This window comes from Narcine bancroftii, unplaced genomic scaffold, assembly GCF_036971445.1.
Source record: "Narcine bancroftii isolate sNarBan1 unplaced genomic scaffold, sNarBan1.hap1 Scaffold_159, whole genome shotgun sequence".
Lineage (NCBI taxonomy): Eukaryota > Metazoa > Chordata > Chondrichthyes > Torpediniformes > Narcinidae > Narcine > Narcine bancroftii.
Window position 1 is genome coordinate 4,218,476 of NW_027211894.1, and position 15,795 is coordinate 4,234,270.

Consider the following 15,795-nt stretch of genomic DNA (forward strand, 5'->3'; position numbering starts at 1 on the left):
TCTGATTCCCTGCCTCTGATTCCCCAACTTTGATTCCCAGCCTCTGATTCCCCAGCTCTGATTCCCCGCCTCTGATTCCCCGCATCTGATTCGCTGCATCTGATTCCAAGCCTCTGATTCCCTGCCTCTGATTCCCAACCTCTGATTCCCCACCTCTGATTCCCCATATCTGATTCCCAGCCTCTGTTTCCCCGCCTCTGATTCCCCGCCTCTGTTTCCCCATATCTGATTCCCGGCCTCTGATTCCCCGCATCTGATTCCCCGCCTCTGATTCCCTGCCTCTGATTCCTCATCTCCGATTCCGCACATCTGATTCCCTGCCTCTGATTCCCCGCCTCTGATTCCCCGCCTCTGATTCCCTGCCTCTGATTCCCAACCTCTGATTCCCCACCTCTGATTCCCCGTGTTTGAATCCCCGCCTCTGTTTCCCCGCCTCTGATTCCACAGCTCTGATTCCCCGCCTCTGATTCCCCACATCCGATTCCCCATATCTGATTCCCCGCCTCTGTTTCCCCGCCCCTGATTCCCCACCTCTGTTTCCCCATATCTGATTCCCCGCCTCTGATTCCCAACTATGATTCCCCGCCTCTTATTCCCCAGCTCTGATTCCCTGCCTCTGATTCCCCGCGTTCTATTCCCTGCCTCTGATTCCCCGCCTGTGATTCCCCATCTCTGATTCACCACCTCTGATTCCCCACCACTGATTCCCCATATCTAATTCCCCGCCTCTGTTTGCCCGCCTCTGATTCCCCGCCTCTGTTTCCCCATATCTGATTCCCCGCCTCTGAATCCCCAACTCTGATTCCCTGCCTCTGATTCCCCAGCTTCATTCCCCGCCTTTGATTCCCCCCGTCTGATTCCCAGCCTCTGAATCCCCGTGTCTGATAACCTGCCTCTGATTCCCCGCCTCTGATTCCCCATCTCAGATTCACCGCCTCTGATTCCCCAACTCTGATTCCCCATCTCTGATTCCGCACATCCGATTCCCTGCCTCTGATTCCCCGACTCTGATTCCCCACCTCTATTTCCCCAGCTCTGATTCCCCGCCTCTGATTCCCCAACTCTTATTCCCCGCCTCTGATTCCCCAGCTCTGATTCCCCGCCTCTGATTCCGCGTGTTTGATCCCCTGCCTCTGATTCCCCAGCTCTGATTCCCCATCTCTGATTCACCGCCTTTGATTCGCCACCTCTGATTCCCCATATCTGATTCCTCGCCACTGTTTCCCCGCCTCTGATTCCCCGCCTCTGATTCCCCATATCTCATTCCCCGCCTCTGATTCCCCATCTCTGATTCCCGGACTCTGATTCCCCACCTCTGATTCCCGACCTCTTATTCCCGGCATCTGATTCCGGCCTCTGATTCCCGGCCTCTGATTCCCTGCTTCTGATTCTGATTCCCTGCCTCTGATACCCCATTTCTGATTCCGCACATCTAATTCCCTGCCTCTGATTCCCCACCTCTGATTCCCCATATCTGAATCCCCGCCTCTGTTTCCCCGTCTCTGATTCCCCGCCTCTGTTTCCCCATATCTAAGTCCCCGCCTCTGATTCCCCAACTTTGATTCCCCACCTCTGATTCCCCAGCTCTGATTCCCCGCCTCTGATTCCCCACCTCTGATTCCCCATATCTGATTCCCAGCCTCTGTTTCCCCGCCTCTGATTCCCCGCCTCTGTTTCCCCATATCTGATTCCCGGCCTCTGATTCCCCGCCTCTGATTCCCCGCCTCTGATTCCCTGCCTCTGATTCCCCATCTCTGATTCCGCACATCTGATTCCCTGCCTCTCATTCCCCGCCTCTGATTCCCCGCCTCTGATTCCCTGCCTCTGATTCCCAACCTCTGATTCCCCACCTCTGATTCCCCGTGTTTGATTCCCCGCCTCTGTTTCCCCGCCTCTGATTCCCCGCCTCTGATTCCCCAACTCTAATTCCCCGCCTCTGATTCCCCATATCTGATTCCCCGCCTCTGTTTCCCCGCCTCTGATTCCCCGCCCCTGTTTCCCCATATCTGATTCCCTGCCTCTGATTCCCCAACTTTGATTCCCAGCCTCTGATTCCCCAGCTCTGATTCCCCGCCTCTGATTCCCCGCATCTGATTCCCTGCATCTGATTCCAAGCCTCTGATTCCCTGCCTCTGATTCCCAACCTCTGATTCCCCACCTCTGATTCCCCATATCTGATTCCCAGCCTCTGTTTCCCCGCCTCTGATTCCCCGCCTCTGTTTCCCCATATCTGATTCCCGGCCTCTGATTCCCCGCCTCTGATTCCCCGCCTCTGATTCCCTGCCTCTGATTCCACATCTCCGATTCCGCACATGTGATTCCCTGCCTCTGATTCCCCGCCTCTGATTCCCCGCCTCTGATTCCCTGCCTCTGATTTCCAACCTCTGATTCCCCACCTCTGATTCCCCGTGTTTGATTCCCCGCCTCTGTTTCCCCGCCTCTGATTCCCCGCCTCTGATTCCCCAACTCTAATTCCCCGCCTCTGATTCCCCATATCTGATTCCCTGCCTCTGTTTCCCCGCCTCTGATTCCCCGCCCCTGTTTCGCGATATCTGATTCCCTGCCTCTGATTCCCCAACTTTGATTCCCAGCCTCTGATTTCCCAGCTCTGATTCCCCGCCTCTGATTCCCCGTGTTTGATTCCCTGCCTCTGATTCCCCGCCTCTGATTCCCCATCTCTGATTCACCGCCTTTGATTCGCCACCTCTGAAACCCCATATCTGATTCCCCTCCTCTGTTTCCCCGCCTCTGATTCCCCGCCTCTGATTCTCCATATCTCATTCCCCGCCTTTCACTCCCCATCTCTGATTCCCGGACTCTGATTCCCCACCTCTGATTCCCGGCCTCTTATTCCCAGCATCTGATTCCAGGCCTCTGATTCCCGGCCTCTGACTCCCCGCTTCTGATTCTGATTCCCTGCCTCTGATTCCCCATCTCTGATTCCGCACATCTGATTACCTGCCTCTGATTCCCCACCTCTGATTCCCCATATCTGATTCCCCGCCTCTGTTTCCACGCCTCTGATTCCCCGCCTCTGTTTCCCCATATCTAATTCCCCACCTCTGATGCCCCAACTCTGATTCCCCGCCTCTGATTCCACAGCTCTGATTCCCCGCCTCTGATTCCCCACATCCGATTCCCCATATCTGATTCCCCGCCTCTGTTTCCCCGCCCCTGATTCCCCGCCTCTGTTTCCCCATATCTGATTCCCCGCCTCTGATTCCCAACTATGATTCCCCGCCTCTTATTCCCCAGCTCTGATTCCCTGCCTCTGATTCCCCGCGTTCTATTCCCTGCCTCTGATTCCCCAGCTCTGATTCCCCGCCTCTGATTCCCCAACTCTGATTCCCCGCCTCTGATTCCCCAGCTCTGATTCCCCGCCTCTGATTCCCCGTGTTTGATCCCCTGCCTCTGATTCCCCAGCTCTGATTCCCCATCTCTGATTCACCGCCTTTGATTCGCCACCTCTGATTCCCCATATCTGATTCCTCGCCACTATTTCCCCGCCTCTGACTCCCCGCCTCTGATTCCACATATCTCATTCCCCGCCTCTGATTCCCCATCTCTGATTCCCGGACTCTGATTCCCCACCTCTGATTCCCGACCTCTTATTCCCGGCATCTGATTCCGGCTTCTGATTCCCGGCCTCTGATTCCCTGCTTCTGCTTCTGATTCCCTGCCTCTGATTCCCCAGTTCTGATTCCACACATCTAATTCCCTGCCTCTGATTCCCCACCTCTGATTCCCCATATCTGAATCCCCGCCTCTGTTTCCCCGTCTGTGATTCCCCGCCTCTGTTTCCCCATATCTAAGTCCCCGCCTCTGATTCACCTACTTTGATTCCCCACCTCTGATTCCCCAGCTCTGATTCCCCGCCTCTGATTCCCCACCTCTGATAGCCCATATCTGATTCCCAGCCTCTGTTTCCCCGCCTCTGATTCCCCGCCTCTGTTTCCCCATATCTGATTCCCGGCCTCTGATTCCCCGCCTCTGATTCCCCGCCTCTGATTCCCTGCCTCTGATTCCCCATCTCCGATTCCGCACATCTGATTCCCTGCCTCTCATTCCCCGCCTCTGATTCCCCGCCTCTGATTCCCTGCCTCTGATTCCCAACCTCTGATTCCCCACCTCTGATTCCCCGTGTTTGATTCCCCGCCTCTGTTTCCCCGCCTCTGATTCCCCGCCTCTGATTCCCCAACTCTAATTCCCCGCCTCTGATTCCCCATATCTGATTCCCCGCCTCTGTTTCCCCGCCTCTGATTCCCCGCCCCTGTTTCCCCATATCTGATTCCCTGCCTCTGATTCCCCAACTTTGATTCCCAGCCTCTGATTCCCCAGCTCTGATTCCCCGCCTCTGATTCCCCGCATCTGATTCCCTGCATCTGATTCCAAGCCTCTGATTCCCTGCCTCTGATTCCCAACCTCTGATTCCCCACCTCTGATTCCCCATATCTGATTCCCAGCCTCTGTTTCCCCGCCTCTGATTCCCCGCCTCTGTTTCCCCATATCTGATTCCCGGCCTCTGATTCCCCGCCTCTGATTCCCCGCCTCTGATTCCCTGCCTCTGATTCCCAATCTCCGATTCCGCACATCTGATCCCCTGCCTCTGATTCCCCGCCTCTGATTCCCCGCCTCTGATTCCCTGCCTCTGATTTCCAACCTCTGATTCCCCACCTCTGATTCCCCGTGTTTGATTCCCCACCTATGTTTCCCCGCCTCTGATTCCCCGCCTCTGTTTCCCAATATCTAAGTCCCCGCCTCTGATTCCCCAACTCTAATTCCCCACCTCCGTTTCCCCAGCTCTGATTCCCCGCCTCTGATTCCCTGCATCTGATTCCCTGCATCTGATTCCAAGCCTCTGATTCCCTGCCTCTGATTCCCAACCTCTGATTCCCCACCTCTGATTCCCCATATCTGATTCCCAGCATCTGTTTCCCCGCCTCTGATTCCCCGCCTCTGTTTCCCCATATCTGATTCCCGGCCTCTGGTTCCCTGCCTCTGATTCCCCGCCTCTGATTCCCTGCCTCTGATTCCCCATCTCCGATTCCGCACATCTGATTCCCTGCCTCTGATTCCCCGCCTCTGATTCCCCGCCTCTGATTCCCTGCCTCTTATTCCCAACCTCTGATTACCCACCTCTGATTCCCCGTGTTTGATTCCCCGCCTCTGTATCCCCGCCTCTGATTCCCCGCCTCTGATTCCCCAACTCTAATTCCCCGCCTCTGATTCCCCATATCTGATTCCCCGCCTCTGTTTCCCCGCCTCTGATTCCCCGCCCCTGTTTCCCCATATCTGATTCCCTGCCTCTGATTCCCCAACTTTGATTCCCAGCCTCTGATTCCCCAGCTCTGATTCCCCGCCTCTGATTCCCCGCATCTGATTCCCTGCATCTGATTCCAAGCCTCTGATTCCCTGCCTCTGATTCCCAACCTCTGATTCCCCACCTCTGATTCCCCATATCTGATTCCCAGCCTCTGTTTCCCCGCCTCTGATTCCCCGCCTCTGTTTCCCCATATCTGATTCCCGGCCTCTGATTCCCCGCATCTGATTCCCCGCCTCTGATTCCCTGCCTCTGATTCCTCATCTCCGATTCCGCACATCTGATTCCCTGCCTCTGATTCCCCGCCTCTGATTCCCCGCCTCTGATTCCCTGCCTCTGATTCCCAACCTCTGATTCCCCACCTCTGATTCCCCGTGTTTGATTCCCCGCCTCTGTTTCCCCGCCTCTGATTCCACAGCTCTGATTCCCCGCCTCTGATTCCCCACATCCGATTCCCCATATCTGATTCCCCGCCTCTGTTTCCCCGCCCCTGATTCCCCACCTCTGTTTCCCCATATCTGATTCCCCGCCTCTGATTCCCAACTATGATTCCCCGCCTCTTATTCCCCAGCTCTGATTCCCTGCCTCTGATTCCCCGCGTTCTATTCCCTGCCTCTGATTCCCCGCCTGTGATTCCCCATCTCTGATTCACCACCTCTGATTCCCCACCACTGATTCCCCATATCTAATTCCCCGCCTCTGTTTGCCCGCCTCTGATTCCCCGCCTCTGTTTCCCCATATCTGATTCCCCGCCTCTGAATCCCCAACTCTGATTCCCTGCCTCTGATTCCCCAGCTTCATTCCCCGCCTTTGATTCCCCCCGTCTGATTCCCAGCCTCTGAATCCCCGTGTCTGATAACCTGCCTCTGATTCCCCGCCTCTGATTCCCCATCTCAGATTCACCGCCTCTGATTCCCCAACTCTGATTCCCCATCTCTGATTCCGCACATCCGATTCCCTGCCTCTGATTCCCCGACTCTGATTCCCCACCTCTGATTCCCCAGCTCTGATTCGCCGCCTCTGATTCCCCAACTCTGATTCCCCGCCTCTGATTCCCCAGCTCTGATTCCCCGCCTCTGATTCCGCGTGTTTGATCCCCTGCCTCTGATTCCCCAGCTCTGATTCCCCATCTCTGATTCACCGCCTTTGATTCGCCACCTCTGATTCCCCATATCTGATTCCTCGCCACTGTTTCCCCGCCTCTGATTCCCCGCCTCTGATTCCCCATATCTCATTCCCCGCCTCTGATTCCCCATCTCTGATTCCCGGACTCTGATTCCCCACCTCTGATTCCCGACCTCTTATTCCCGGCATCTGATTCCGGCCTCTGATTCCCGGCCTCTGATTCCCTGCTTCTGATTCTGATTCCCTGCCTCTGATTCCCCATTTCTGATTCCGCACATCTAATTCCCTGCCTCTGATTCCCCACCTCTGATTCCCCATATCTGAATCCCCGCCTCTGTTTCCCCGTCTCTGATTCCCCGCCTCTGTTTCCCCATATCTAAGTCCCCGCCTCTGATTCCCCAACTTTGATTCCCCACCTCTGATTCCCCAGCTCTGATTCCCCGCCTCTGATTCCCCACCTCTGATTCCCCATATCTGATTCCCGGCCTCTGATTCCCCGCCTCTGATTCCCCGCCTCTGATTCCCTGCCTCTGATTCCCCATCTCCGATTCCGCACATCTGATTCCCTGCCTCTCATTCCCCGCCTCTGATTCCCCGCCTCTGATTCCCTGCCTCTGATTCCCAACCTCTGATTCCCCACCTCTGATTCCTCGTGTTTGATTCCCCGCCTCTGTTTCCCCGCCTCTGATTCCCCGCCTCTGATTCCCCAACTCTAATTCCCCGCCTCTGATTCCCCATATCTGATTCCCCGCCTCTGTTTCCCCGCCTCTGATTCCCCGCCCCTGTTTCCCCATATCTGATTCCCTGCCTCTGATTCCCCAACTTTGATTCCCAGCCTCTGATTCCCCAGCTCTGATTCCCCGCCTCTGATTCCCCGCATCTGATTCCCTGCATCTGATTCCAAGCCTCTGATTCCCTGCCTCTGATTCCCAACCTCTGATTCCCCACCTCTGATTCCCCATATCTGATTCCCAGCCTCTGTTTCCCCGCCTCTGATTCCCCGCCTCTGTTTCCCCATATCTGATTCCCGGCCTCTGATTCCCCGCCTCTGATTCCCCGCCTCTGATTCCCTGCCTCTGATTCCCCATCTCCGATTCCGCACATGTGATTCCCTGCCTCTGATTCCCCGCCTCTGATTCCCCGCCTCTGATTCCCTGCCTCTGATTTCCAACCTCTGATTCCCCACCTCTGATTCCCCGTGTTTGATTCCCCGCCTCTGTTTCCCCGCCTCTGATTCCCCGCCTCTGATTCCCCAACTCTAATTCCCCGCCTCTGATTCCCCATATCTGATTCCCTGCCTCTGTTTCCCCGCCTCTGATTCCCCGCCCCTGTTTCGCCATATCTGATTCCCTGCCTCTGATTCCCCAACTTTGATTCCCAGCCTCTGATTTCCCAGCTCTGATTCCCCGCCTCTGATTCCCCGTGTTTGATTCCCTGCCTCTGATTCCCCGCCTCTGATTCCCCATCTCTGATTCACCGCCTTTGATTCGCCACCTCTGAAACCCCATATCTGATTCCCCATCTCTGTTTCCCCGCCTCTGATTCCCCGCCTCTGATTCTCCATATCTCATTCCCCGCCTTTGACTCCCCATCTCTGATTCCCGGACTCTGATTCCCCACCTCTGATTCCCGGCCTCTTATTCCCAGCATCTGATTCCAGGCCTCTGATTCCCGGCCTCTGACTCCCCTCTTCTGATTCTGATTCCCTGCCTCTGATTCCCCATCTCTGATTCCGCACATCTGATTACCTGCCTCTGATTCCCCACCTCTGATTCCCCATATCTGATTCCCCGCCTCTGTTTCCACGCCTCTGATTCCCCGCCTCTGTTTCCCCATATCTAATTCCCCACCACTGATGCCCCAACTCTGATTCCCCGCCTCTGATTCCACAGCTCTGATTCCCCGCCTCTGATTCCCCACATTCGATTCCCCATATCTGATTCCCCGCCTCTGTTTCCCCGCCCCTGATTCCCCGCCTCTGTTTCCCCATATCTGATTCCCCGCCTCTGATTCCCAACTATGATTCCCCGCCTCTTATTCCCCAGCTCTGATTCCCTGCCTCTGATTCCCCGCGTTCTATTCCCTGCCTCTGATTCCCCGCCTGTGATTCCCCATCTCTGATTCACCACCTCTGATTCCCCACCACTGATTCCCCATATCTAATTCCCCGCCTCTGTTTGCCCGCCTCTGATTCCCCGCCTCTGTTTCCCCATATCTGATTCCCCGCCTCTGAATCCCCAACTCTGATTCCCTGCCTCTGATTCCCCAGCTTCATTCCCCGCCTTTGATTCCCCCCGTCTGATTCCCAGCCTCTGAATCCCCGTGTCTGATAACCTGCCTCTGATTCCCCGCCTCTGATTCCCCATCTCAGATTCACCGCCTCTGATTCCCCAACTCTGATTCCCCATCTCTGATTCCGCACATCCGATTCCCTGCCTCTGATTCCCCGACTCTGATTCCCCACCTCTGATTCCCCAGCTCTGATTCGCCGCCTCTGATTCCCCAACTCTGATTCCCCGCCTCTGATTCCCCAGCTCTGATTCCCCGCCTCTGATTCCGCGTGTTTGATCCCCTGCCTCTGATTCCCCAGCTCTGATTCCCCATCTCTGATTCACCGCCTTTGATTCGCCACCTCTGATTCCCCATATCTGATTCCTCGCCACTGTTTCCCCGCCTCTGATTCCCCGCCTCTGATTCCCCATATCTCATTCCCCGCCTCTGATTCCCCATCTCTGATTCCCGGACTCTGATTCCCCACCTCTGATTCCCGACCTCTTATTCCCGGCATCTGATTCCGGCCTCTGATTCCCGGCCTCTGATTCCCGGCCTCTGATTCCCTGCTTCTGATTCTGATTCCCTGCCTCTGATTCCCCATTTCTGATTCCGCACATCTAATTCCCTGCCTCTGATTCCCCACCTCTGATTCCCCATATCTGAATCCCCGCCTCTGTTTCCCCGCCTCTGATTCCCCAACTTTGATTCCCCACCTCTGATTCCCCAGCTCTGATTCCCCGCCTCTGATTCCCCACCTCTGATTCCCCATATCTGATTCCCGGCCTCTGATTCCCCACCTCTGATTCCCCGCCTCTGATTCCCTGCCTCTGATTCCCCATCTCCGATTCCGCACATCTGATTCCCTGCCTCTCATTCCCCGCCTCTGATTCCCCGCCTCTGATTCCCTGCCTCTGATTCCCAACCTCTGATTCCCCACCTCTGATTCCCCGTGTTTGATTCCCCGCCTCTGTTTCCCCGCCTCTGATTCCCCGCCTCTGATTCCCCAACTCTAATTCCCCGCCTCTGATTCCCCATATCTGATTCCCCGCCTCTGTTTCCCCGCCTCTGATTCCCCGCCCCTGTTTCCCCATATCTGATTCCCTGCCTCTGATTCCCCAACTTTGATTCCCAGCCTCTGATTCCCCAGCTCTGATTCCCCGCCTCTGATTCCCCGCATCTGATTCCCTGCATCTGATTCCAAGCCTCTGATTCCCTGCCTCTGATTCCCAACCTCTGATTCCCCACCTCTGATTCCCCATATCTGATTCCCAGCCTCTGTTTCCCCGCCTCTGATTCCCCGCCTCTGTTTCCCCATATCTGATTCCCGGCCTCTGATTCCCCGCCTCTGATTCCCCGCCTCTGATTCCCTGCCTCTGATTCCCCATCTCCGATTCCGCACATGTGATTCCCTGCCTCTGATTCCCCGCCTCTGATTCCCCGCCTCTGATTCCCTGCCTCTGATTTCCAACCTCTGATTCCCCAGCTCTGATTCCCCGTGTTTGATTCCCCGCCTCTGTTTCCCCGCCTCTGATTCCCCGCCTCTGATTCCCCAACTCTAATTCCCCGCCTCTGATTCCCCATATCTGATTCCCTGCCTCTGTTTCCCCGCCTCTGATTCCCCGCCCCTGTTTCGCCATATCTGATTCCCTGCCTCTGATTCCCCAACTTTGATTCCCAGCCTCTGATTTCCCAGCTCTGATTCCCCGCCTCTGATTCCCCGTGTTTGATTCCCTGCCTCTGATTCCCCGCCTCTGATTCCCCATCTCTGATTCACCGCCTTTGATTCGCCACCTCTGAAACCCCATATCTGATTCCCCACCTCTGTTTCCCCGCCTCTGATTCCCCGCCTCTGATTCTCCATATCTCATTCCCCGCCTTTGACTCCCCATCTCTGATTCCCGGACTCTGATTCCCCACCTCTGATTCCCGGCCTCTTATTCCCAGCATCTGATTCCAGGCCTCTGATTCCCGGCCTCTGACTCCCCTCTTCTGATTCTGATTCCCTGCCTCTGATTCCCCATCTCTGATTCCGCACATCTGATTACCTGCCTCTGATTCCCCACCTCTGATTCCCCATATCTGATTCCCCGCCTCTGTTTCCACGCCTCTGATTCCCCGCCTCTGTTTCCCCATATCTAATTCCCCACCTCTGATGCCCCAACTCTGATTCCCCGCCTCTGATTCCACAGCTCTGATTCCCCGCCTCTGATTCCCCACATTCGATTCCCCATATCTGATTCCCCGCCTCTGTTTCCCCGCCCCTGATTCCCCGCCTCTGTTTCCCCATATCTGATTCCCCGCCTCTGATTCCCAACTATGATTCCCCGCCTCTTATTCCCCAGCTCTGATTCCCTGCCTCTGATTCCCCGCGTTCTATTCCCTGCCTCTGATTCCCCGCCTGTGATTCCCCATCTCTGATTCACCACCTCTGATTCCCCACCACTGATTCCCCATATCTAATTCCCCGCCTCTGTTTGCCCGCCTCTGATTCCCCGCCTCTGTTTCCCCATATCTGATTACCCGCCTCTGAATCCCCAACTCTGATTCCCTGCCTCTGATTCCCCAGCTTCATTACCCGCCTTTGATTCCCCCCGTCTGATTCCCAGCCTGTGAATCCCCGTGTCTGATAACCTGCCTCTGATTCCCTGCCTCTGATTCCCCATCTCAGATTCACCGCCTCTGATTCCCCAACTCTGACTCCCCATCTCTGATTCCGCACATCCGATTCCCTGCCTCTGATTCCCTGACTCTGATTCCCCACCTCTGATTCCCCAGCTCTGATTCCCCGCCTCTGATTCCCCAACTCTGATTCCCCGCCTCTGATTCCCCAGCTCTGATTCCCCGCCTCTGATTCCCCGTGTTTGATCCCCTGCCTCTGATTCTCCAGCTCTGATTCCCCATCTCTGATTCACCGCCTTTGATTCGCCACCTCTGATTCCCCATATCTGATTCCTCGCCACTGTTTCCCCGCCTCTGACTCCCCGCCTCTGATTCCACATATCTCATTCCCCGCCTCTGATTCCCCACCTCTGATTCCCGACCTCTTATTCCCGGCATCTGATTCCGGCCTCTGATTCCCGGCCTCTGATTCCCTGCTTCTGCTTCTGATTCCCTGCCTCTGATTCCCCAGTTCTGATTCCGCACATCTAATTCCCTGCCTCTGATTCCCCACCTCTGATTCCCCATATCTGAATCCCCGCCTCTGTTCCCCGTCTGTGATTCCCTGCCTCTGTTTCCCCATATCTAAGTCCCCGCCTCTGATTCCCCAACTTTGATTCCCCACCTCTGATTCCCCAGCTCTGATTCCCCGCCTCTGATTCCCCACCTCTGATAGCCCATATCTGATTCCCAGCCTCTGTTTCCCCGCCTCTGATTCCCCACCTCTGTTTCCCCATATCTGATTCCCGGCCTCTGATTCCCCGCCTCTGATTCCCCGCCTCTGATTCCCTGCCTCTGATTCCCCATCTCCGATTCCGCACATCTGATTCCCTGCCTCTCATTCCCCGCCTCTGATTCCCCGCCTCTGATTCCCTGCCTCTGATTCCCAACCTCTGATTCCCCACCTCTGATTCCCCGTGTTTGATTCCCCGCATCTGTTTCCCCGCCTCTGATTCCCCGCCCCTGTTTCCCCATATCTGATTCCCTGCCTCTGATTCCCCAACTTTGATTCCCAGCCTCTGATTCCCCAGCTCTGATTCCCCGCCTCTGATTCCCCGCATCTGATTCCCTGCATCTGATTCCAAGCCTCTGATTCCCTGCCTCTGATTCCCAACCTCTGATTCCCCACCTCTGATTCCCCATATCTGATTCCCAGCCTCTGTTTCCCCGCCTCTGATTCCCCGCCTCTGTTTCCCCATATCTGATTCCCGGCCTCTGATTCCCCGCCTCTGATTCCCCGCCTCTGATTCCCTGCCTCTGATTCCCAATCTCCGATTCCGCACATCTGATCCCCTGCCTCTGATTCTCCGCCTCTGATTCCCCGCCTCTGATTCCCTGCCTCTGATTTCCAACCTCTGATTCCCCACCTCTGATTCCCCGTGTTTGATTCCCCGCATATGTTTCCCCGCCTCTGATTCCCCGCCTCTGTTTCCCAATATCTAAGTCCCCGCCTCTGATTCCCCAACTCTAATTCCCCACCTCCGTTTCCCCAGCTCTGATTCCCCGCCTCTGATTCCCTGCATCTGATTCCCTGCATCTGATTCCAAGCCTCTGATTCCCTGCCTCTGATTCCCAACCTCTGATTCCCCACCTCTGATTCCCCATATCTGATTCCCAGCATCTGTTTCCCCGCCTCTGATTCCCCGCCTCTGTTTCCCCATATCTGATTCCCGGCCTCTGGTTCCCTGCCTCTGATTCCCCGCCTCCGATTCCCTGCCTCTGATTCCCCATCTCCGATTCCGCACATCTGATTCCCTGCCTCTGATTCCCAACCTCTGATTCCCCGCCTCTGATTCCCTGCCTCTGATTCCCAACCTCTGATTACCCACCTCTGATTCCCCGTGTTTGATTCCCCGCCTCTGTATCCCCGCCTCTGATTCCTCGCCTCTGATTCCCCAACTCTAATTCCCCGCCTCTGATTCCCCATATCTGATTCCCCGCCTCTGTTTCCCCGCCTCTGATTCCCCGCCCCTGTTTCCCCATATCTGATTCCCTGCCTCTGATTCCCCAACTTTGATTCCCAGCCTCTGATTCCCCAGCTCTGATTCCCCGCCTCTGATTCCCCGCATCTGATTCCCTGCATCTGATTCCAAGCCTCTGATTCCCTGCCTCTGATTCCCAACCTCTGATTCCCCACCTCTGATTCCCCATATCTGATTCCCAGCCTCTGTTTCCCCGCCTCTGATTCCCCGCCTCTGTTTCCCCATATCTGATTCCCGGCCTCTGATTCCCCGCATCTGATTCCCCGCCTCTGATTCCCTGCCTCTGATTCCTCATCTCCGATTCCGCACATCTGATTCCCTGCCTCTGATTCCCCGCCTCTGATTCCCCGCCTCTGATTCCCTGCCTCTGATTCGCAACCTCTGATTCCCCACCTCTGATTCCCCGTGTTTGATTCCCCGCCTCTGTTTCCCCGCCTCTGATTCCACAGCTCTGATTCCCCGCCTCTGATTCCCCACATCCGATTCCCCATATCTGATTCCCCGCCTCTGTTTCCCCGCCCCTGATTCCCCACCTCTGTTTCCCCATATCTGATTCCCCGCCTCTGATTCCCAACTATGATTCCCCGCCTCTTATTCCCCAGCTCTGATTCCCTGCCTCTGATTCCCCGCGTTCTATTCCCTGCCTCTGATTCCCCGCCTGTGATTCCCCATCTCTGATTCACCACCTCTGATTCCCCACCACTGATTCCCCATATCTAATTCCCCGCCTCTGTTTGCCCGCCTCTGATTCCCCGCCTCTGTTTCCCCATATCTGATTCCCCGCCTCTGAATCCCCAACTCTGATTCCCTGCCTCTGATTCCCCAGCTTCATTCCCCGCCTTTGATTCCCCCCGTCTGATTCCCAGCCTCTGAATCCCCGTGTCTGATAACCTGCCTCTGATTCCCCAGCTCTGATTCCCCGCCTCTGATTCCGCGTGTTTGATCCCCTGCCTCTGATTCCCCAGCTCTGATTCCCCATCTCTGATTCACCGCCTTTGATTCGCCACCTCCGATTCCCCATATCTGATTCCTCGCCACTGTTTCCCCGCCTCTGATTCCCCGCCTCTGATTCCCCATATATCATTCCCTGCCTCTGATTCCCCATCTCTGATTCCCGGACTCTGATTCCCCACCTCTGATTCCCGACCTCTTATTCCCGGCATCTGATTCCGGCCTCTGATTCCCGGCCTCTGATTCCCTGCTTCTGATTCTGATTCCCTGCCTCTGATTCCCCATTTCTGATTCCGCACATCTAATTCCCTGCCTCTGATTCCCCACCTCTGATTCCCCATATCTGAATACCCGCCTCTGTTTCCCCGTCTCTGATTCCCCGCCTCTGTTTCCCCATATCTAAGTCCCCGCCTCTGATTCCCCAACTTTGATTCCCCACCTCTGATTCCCCAGCTCTGATTCCCCGCCTCTGATTCCCCACCTCTGATTCCCCATATCTGATTCCGAGCCTCTGTTTCCCCGCCTCTGATTCCCCGCCTCTGTTTCCCCATATCTGATTCCCGGCCTCTGATTCCCCGCCTCTGATTCCCCGCCTCTGATTCCCTGCCTCTGATTCCCCATCTCCGATTCCGCACATCTGATTCCCTGCCTCTCATTCCCCGCCTCTGATTCCCCGCCTCTGATTCCCTGCCTCTGATTCCCAACCTCTGATTCCCCACCTTTGATTCCCCGTGTTTGATTCCCCGCCTCTGTTTCCCCGCCTCTGATTCCCCGCCTCTGATTCCCCAACTCTAATTCCCCGCCTCTGATTCCCCATATCTGATTCCCCGCCTCTGTTTCCCCGCCTCTGATTCCCCGCCCCTGTTTCCCCATATCTGATTCCCTGCCTCTGATTCCCCAACTTTGATTCCCAGCCTCTGATTCCCCAGCTCTCATTCCCCGCCTCTGATTCCCCGCATCTGATTCCCTGCATCTGATTCCAAGCCTCTGATTCCCTGCCTCTGATTCCCAACCTCTGATTCCCCACCTCTGATTCCCCATATCTGATTCCCAGCCTCTGTTTCCCCGCCTCTGATTCCCCGCGTCTGTTTCCCCATATCTGATTCCCGGCCTCTGATTCCCCGCCTCTGATTCCCCGCCTCTGATTCCCTGCCTCTGATTCCCCATCTCCGATTCCGCACATGTGATTCCCTGCCTCTGATTCCCCGCCTCTGATTCCCCGCCTCTGATTCCCTGCCTCTGATTTCCAACCTCTGATTCCCCACCTCTGATTCCCCGTGTTTGATTCCCCGCCTATGTTTCCCCGCCTCTGATTCCCCGCCTCTGTTTCCCAATATCTAAGTCCCCGCCTCTGATTCCCCAACTCTAATTCCCCACCTCTGATTCCCCAGCTCTGATTCCCCGCCTCTGATTCCCTGCATCTGATTCCCTGCATCTGATTCCAAGCCTCTGATTCCCTGCCTCTGATTCCCAACCTCTGATTCC